Source organism: Dipodomys merriami, unplaced genomic scaffold (assembly GCF_024711535.1).
Source record: "Dipodomys merriami isolate MVZ:Mamm:240054 unplaced genomic scaffold, mDipMer1.0.p SCAF_45, whole genome shotgun sequence".
In the NCBI taxonomy this organism is placed as follows: domain Eukaryota; kingdom Metazoa; phylum Chordata; class Mammalia; order Rodentia; family Heteromyidae; genus Dipodomys; species Dipodomys merriami.
In genome coordinates this window covers 6,770,236-6,776,640 of record NW_027206013.1, presented here as the reverse complement: position 1 = coordinate 6,776,640, position 6,405 = coordinate 6,770,236, and positions in this window count along the sequence as shown.

Genomic DNA, 6,405 nt, shown 5'->3' with positions numbered 1-6,405 from the left:
TGTTTCCTTGATGCCACGTGGCTCAGAAATTCTTGCAGATTTCACTGTAGTCTTCACATTCCGTAGGCTTCTGGCTTGCCACAAACAGCAGTGACAGATGGGAGTGGGGCAACACGCTATTCTGAACTCAAATCCTTAGTCTGGGACGATGATTGAAATCTGTTGTGGCTCAAGAAAACGGTAGGCTTTTAGGTCCAAGCTCCCAAAGGGCCTGGATACCCCAGGAGTGTTTGGGCTGGGCTAGGGACACACCAAAGGGCACTTAGGTGTCTGTCTGTCCATCTTTGGAAAACTAGATAGAGAGTACTCCATTTCTCTGTGTGCCAGCACTGGGGTTTTTGACCTTAGGGCCTAAGCACTGTCCCTTAGCCTTTTTGTTCAAGCTAAATGCTTTACCACTTGCACCAGAGCTCCACTTCCAGTTTTTTGGTGGTTAATTGGAGATAAGAATCTCACTGACTTTCCTACACAGGGTAGCTCTGAATGTGATCCTCAGATCTCAGCCTCTTGAGTAGCTAGAATTATGGAGTGAGCCACTGGCTCAGGGCAACATTACTCCATTTCAGGCCTGATGCTCTAGCTTTGTCTTACACTGAATCATTCAAATTGCTGTGAGGCTTTTTTGTTTTGTGCCAATGGTGGGGCTTGAATTTATGGCCTGGGTGCTGTCCTTAAGCTTTTTTGCTCAAAGTTAAGTCACAGCTCCAAATCTTACTTTTCTTGTTCCAGCTTGCTTCCAACCACAATAAGAATCTCCGTAGGTAAGATTACAGGTGTGAGCTACAGGAGCTGGGTCTTTATTTTTATTTATAGATAGGGTCTTGTTCAGGCTCAAAGGCCTAGGCTTAAGTGATCCTATCCTCCTGCTTCGTGCTCCCGAGTAGCTGGCCTATAAGCATGTGTGCTCAGCTTCTCTGAGGTAATTTTCTCATCTGTGAAATAGAAATCTTCAAAACAAAAACACCCTTTGGAGGACTTGCTCTGAGATTTGGTGTGACACTGTGTGCTAAGCCTGTGGCCCAAGAAGACATCCAGTAAACAGAGACTAGGAGTGACAGATTTATGATTTGCATATTCATTATTGTTTTCCACCACAGCCTGTGGCTGAAGTAGGGCGTTAACCTAATTTACTCAAGAGCACATAGCTCCCAAGACTTTGCCACATCTCTGTATCCTCTACAAACTGGGTGTTCTTGCACAAAATTGCTTAACTTTTAAGAATTTTATTTGCCTTCTTCAAAATGCAGAAATGCCAATAATTACATGGTGAGTCAGAAAGTCCTGTCTCTGAAGCCTGCAGGGCATAGCAGTCAATCTCTTAAGTTTCTTTACTTTTTCAAACTTCAAAGTGCTTTTTCTTTAATATACTTCTAACTGTAGTGGAAGGAATAGAAAGGGTGAAGGAAGCCGGGTGCTGGTGGCTCACACCTAGCTACTCAGGAGGGTGATATCTGAAGATCATAGTTAGAAGCCAGTCCAGACAGGAAAGCCTGTGAGACTCTTATCTCCAATAAACTACTCAGAACAAGTTGAAAATGATACTGTGGTTCAATAAGAGGCTCAGGGACAGCACCCAGACCCAGAGTTAAAGCCCCTAGACTGTCAAAAAAAAAGCGGGGGGGGGGGAGGGCGAAGGTCTAGCCCTGAGTCAGGGACAGAGAGAAAGAAAAGAGAAGGGGAAGGGAGAAAAAAGAATCCTACCAATCATGCTTGTAATGGTAGCTACTCAGGAGGCTGAGATTTGAGGATCCTATTCAAAGCCATTTGGGGCAGGAAAAGTCCATGAGACTCTTATCTCCCATTACACACACACACACACACACACACACACACACACACACATACAGACACATCTCCCATTACACACACACACACACACACACACACACACACACACACACACACACACACACACACACACACACACACACACACACACACACACACACGGTGAGGGGGGGAGGAAGCGGGGGAAAGAGGATTCAGAAGTAAGGATTCAGAAGTGGGGCTGTGGCACAAGTGGTAGAATGCCACAAAAGCTCAGGGACAGTGCCCAAGCCAAGTTCAAGCCCCAGGACTGGCACAAAAATATGAAGAAAAAACACATACAAATGAAAGCAAGTCCTGGCCCAACAGAGCTTATAGCCCAGTATAGGAAGCAGATGGTGACTAAGTATATAATACTTCACAGGAAAGATAAGGTGGAGGGAATGCTGAGGCAGCGGTGAGGGGGGAGGTGGATGGAAATGAGACCGGCCCTCCTCGGTGGGAATCTGGGGACAGCACACAAGAACCAGGACAGAGAGTAGAAAGCTTCTCCTTGAAGACAGGCTCAACACATTGGATTGGAGATGGCAAGGACAGGGTGATCATTTTGATAAATGATCAAAATGGAGAGCCCCCAAGAAGGGTGCTGTGGAGCAAGCTTGTGGTACTCACTACTGAGAAGGCTGAGGCAAGATGGGTCACTCTGAGCCCAAAGTTTGAGGCAAGCCTAGGCAACATAGCAAGATGTCTATTTGAAGAAAAACAAAAGCAGGGGCTGGGAAGGTGGCTCAGTGGTAGAGTGCTTGTCTCACATGCATGAGGCCCTGGGTTCCATTCCTCAGCACCACATAAGAAGAAAAAGCCAGAAGTGGCACTGTGGCCCAAGCACTAGAGCCTTAGCATAAGGTTATTAAGCTGAAGAGCTGAGGAACAGTGCCCAGGCACAGAGTTCAAGCCCCACAACCAACAAAACAAAAAATACCCCCAAAACCCAAACTGGGTGCCTGTGGCTTTTCCTGAAATCCTAGCTACTCAGGAATCTGCATTCTGAATCTGTGTTCTGGTTTGAAGATCAATGTTCAAAGATAGCCTAAGCAGACAAATCTGAGACACTTATCTCCAGTTAACCAGCAAAAAGCTGGAAGTAGAGGCGTGGCTAAAACAGTACAGTACCAGCCTTGAGCAAAAAAGCTTAAGCAAGAATGTGCAGGCCTGAGTTCAGAGTACATTCACACACACACAGACATGCTCACTCACATGGTTCACTACAGTTCAAGGGACAAGAGGCCTCAGGCAGTGCTGCAAAACATCCTGGTGTACTTGCTGGTACATTCTTCTGGCCATGAAGGAGGTTCACTAGGGCTACAGGAATGTGCCACCCTGCAGTCTTATCCCAAGGTACTCACTGGAGCCCCTCTTTCTGGATGCTGGAATGTGCCCTTGGTATAGATTCATGGAAGGGGACCCTCATGATGTAGCAGTTCTGAGATTCACATCTTTCTTCACACAGCCACAAGTCATTTGGCAGGGGCTACTCCAGGTAGAGGAGGCTACATTCTCTGGTGTTTCAACTTCTTGCACAGGGTCACATGCCCAGATCTGATCTAATCACTTAGCTCAGGGATAAGAAACCCTGGAGCAGCTTAACTGAACTTAAGGCAACAGCAGTCTTCTATAGCAGTTTGTAGTGACAGAAGTTTACCTTGTCCTATATTTCAAGAGCTGCAGGACCCAGACGTACCTAGAATTGGTCAAATACCCACTCTCCTGAAAATACAACATAGTTAAAATATTCCTAATCATGTAGAGTTAATGATAACTTCAAATCTTACCTTTATTTTTTGTTTTCTGAGATAGGTCTCGTAGCCCAGGCTATGTTTGAATTCTCAATCCTACTGACTCTACCTTCAGTGTTGGGTTTACAGGCATGTACCACCACACCTGACCATCTAATTTTTATAAACTAAATATTTACTTTGGGTGCCAGTAGCTCACACCTGTAATCCTAGGTACTCAGGAAGCTGAGATCTGAGAATCATAGTTTGAGGTTACCCTGGGCAGATGGAGACTCCTATTTCCAGTTAACCACCAGAAAGCCAGAAGTAGTAGTAGAGCAACAGCCTTGAGTGAAAAAACTAAGGGACAGCTCCCAGATCCTGAGTTCAAGTTATCTTGGTTCAAAGTATTCCAGTACTGGCACATAAACACAAACATGTAAAAATTTTATATAACTTTATTTTTAGTGGTACTAGCGTTTGAACTCAGGGCCTTAGGGCTTACTAGGTAAGCTCTCTACCACTGGAGCAGGCCTCCAGCCCATATTTACCATTAAATATGTACCCTATTATACTTCCCTTCCCAACTTTTTCAATAAGAATACTAACTGAAACATGACTGCTTTAGTTAGTTATGTATTTCCATTCAAGTGTATGTCCCTACAACCTAATATAACCATTATATGTATCGCTAATATATTGCTTTTTTTTTTTTTTTTTCCTTTTTGGTGCAGGTTCTGGAGCTTGAACTCAGAGACTGGGATTTTGTACTCAAGTCTAGCACTCTACCACTTGAGCCACAACTCCACTTCTGGGTTTTTTTTCTTCTTTTTTGATGACTAAGTCTCATGGACTTTCCTGCCTGGGCTACCTTTGAACCATGATCCTCAGATCTCAGCCTCCTGAGAAGCAAGGAATACAGGTAGGAGCCGCCAGTGTGTTCAATCAAGTCTTTAAAATAGTTTGTGATTGGTCAGTCATTAGGCCTGAATTCAGGGCCTGGGTGCTGTTTTACTCAAGGCTAATGCTCTACCACTCTGAGCCACAGCTCTACTTCCCATTTTCTGGTGATTAATTGGAGGTATGAGACTTTCCTGCCCAGGCTGGTTTTGAACCGTGATCCTCAGATCTTAGCCTCCTGAGTATCTAGGATTATAGATGTGAGCCACCAGTGCCTAGCAAATGACACCATCTTTGAGTGAAGTTCTGCCCTGTCTTCTCAGTGGCTCTCAGCAGGTACATTTCTTCTTTCAGAGACTCATCCACAACAGTGTGTACACAGTGGTCACCAAGAATGGATAAGCAGCACTGGCTTTCAAAGCCCTCATAACCTCCATGTCTGTGAGTACAACTTTTTTTTTTTTTTTTTTTTTTGTCGGTCGTGGGGCTTGAACTCTGGGCTTGGGTGCTGTCCTGTGCTCTTCAGCTCAAGGTGAGCACTATACCGCTTGAGCCACAGCACCACTTCCAGTTTTCTAGTGAGTTTATTGGAGATAAGTCTCACGAACTTTCCTGCCCGGGCTGGCTTTGAACCGGATCCTCAGATCTCAGCCTCCTGAGTAGCTAGGATGACAGGCGTGAGCCACCGGCGCATGGCTTGCAACTTCTTTAAATAAAAAACAAAGACAGGTGGATAATCTTCAATAGACTGCATTAAAAAAGCTGTGTAAGCAAGTAGGTGCTACCTCTAGGCTGCAGGCCCTATTTCATCAGGAAGAGCAGTGCCAGGCAGCCGAGTCTATGGGCACATCTGAACAAGGCTTCATGGTCAATGAGCCTCCTAAGGCTGAGCCAGCTGAGACAGACGGTCATTCAGCGGCTCCGGGAAACTGTCCATTCCTGAGGGTGGCTCAAAGGGCCCATTCACTTGCATTCCAGCCAGCAGCATTCCTGGCTTCCCTTCACAGCCTCAACCACGGAGATACTGTGGGGTCTGCCATCTGCAGAGGCGTGTGCCCTGACCCCATTCTCAGAAAGGAGAGTGTGGGTGTGGGACTCCCCAAGGCCTCCTGACCTTCCCTCCTGGAATGAGATGAGGTAGGGGCTTTCTGGTACTGTCTGACGCTCTCAGTAGTAGGCTCACTTTAGGCACCCAAGCCATGAAGCTCTCTTCAGAAAGCCAACTTCCAGCAATCAGGCTGGAGGCAGAACTCCTAACAGGCTAGAAGTTTCCGGCTAGGCTGAGGAAGGTGTGACTGAAATAATGGCTCAGTGACCTTGGCAATGTTCTCACCTCCTCACCCCTTCTCCTCTTGAAGATCTAATGGCAGTTAAATAGGACTACAAATAAAAGGCACTGGGAACTCTGGAGCTTTAAACATGTACAACTTTCAAAATGAAGTCTGCTTCAGGGTTTTTGTGATGCCATTCCTGAGACGAATTCAGGGCCTGGGTGTTGTCCCTGAGCTTTTGTGCTCAAGGCTAGAGCTCTACCACTAGAGCTCAGCACCTCTTGTAAACCTGAGGTGATTAACTGAAGAAAAGTCTCACTTACCTGCCTGGGCTGGCTTCAAACTGTGATCCTCGGATCTTAGCTTCCAGAGTAGCTAGGATTACAGGTATGAGCCACTGGCACTCTGCTCTGCTTTAGGTGTTGGATTTTTTTGTCGGTTGTGGGGTCTGAACTCTGGGCCTAGGCGCTATCCCTTAGCTCTTCAGCTCAAGGCTAGCACTCTACCACTTGAGCCACAGTGCCACTTCCAGCTTTTTCTGCTTATGTGGTATTGAGGAATCGAACCCTGGGCCTCATGCATGCAAGGCAAATGCTCCCCCACTGAGCCACCTTCCCAGCTGTTTTCTGTTTTTATTTTTAAATCAAGCTCTTCCCTTCCTCTCTCCAGGTACTCACAGCAGCACCTTACTT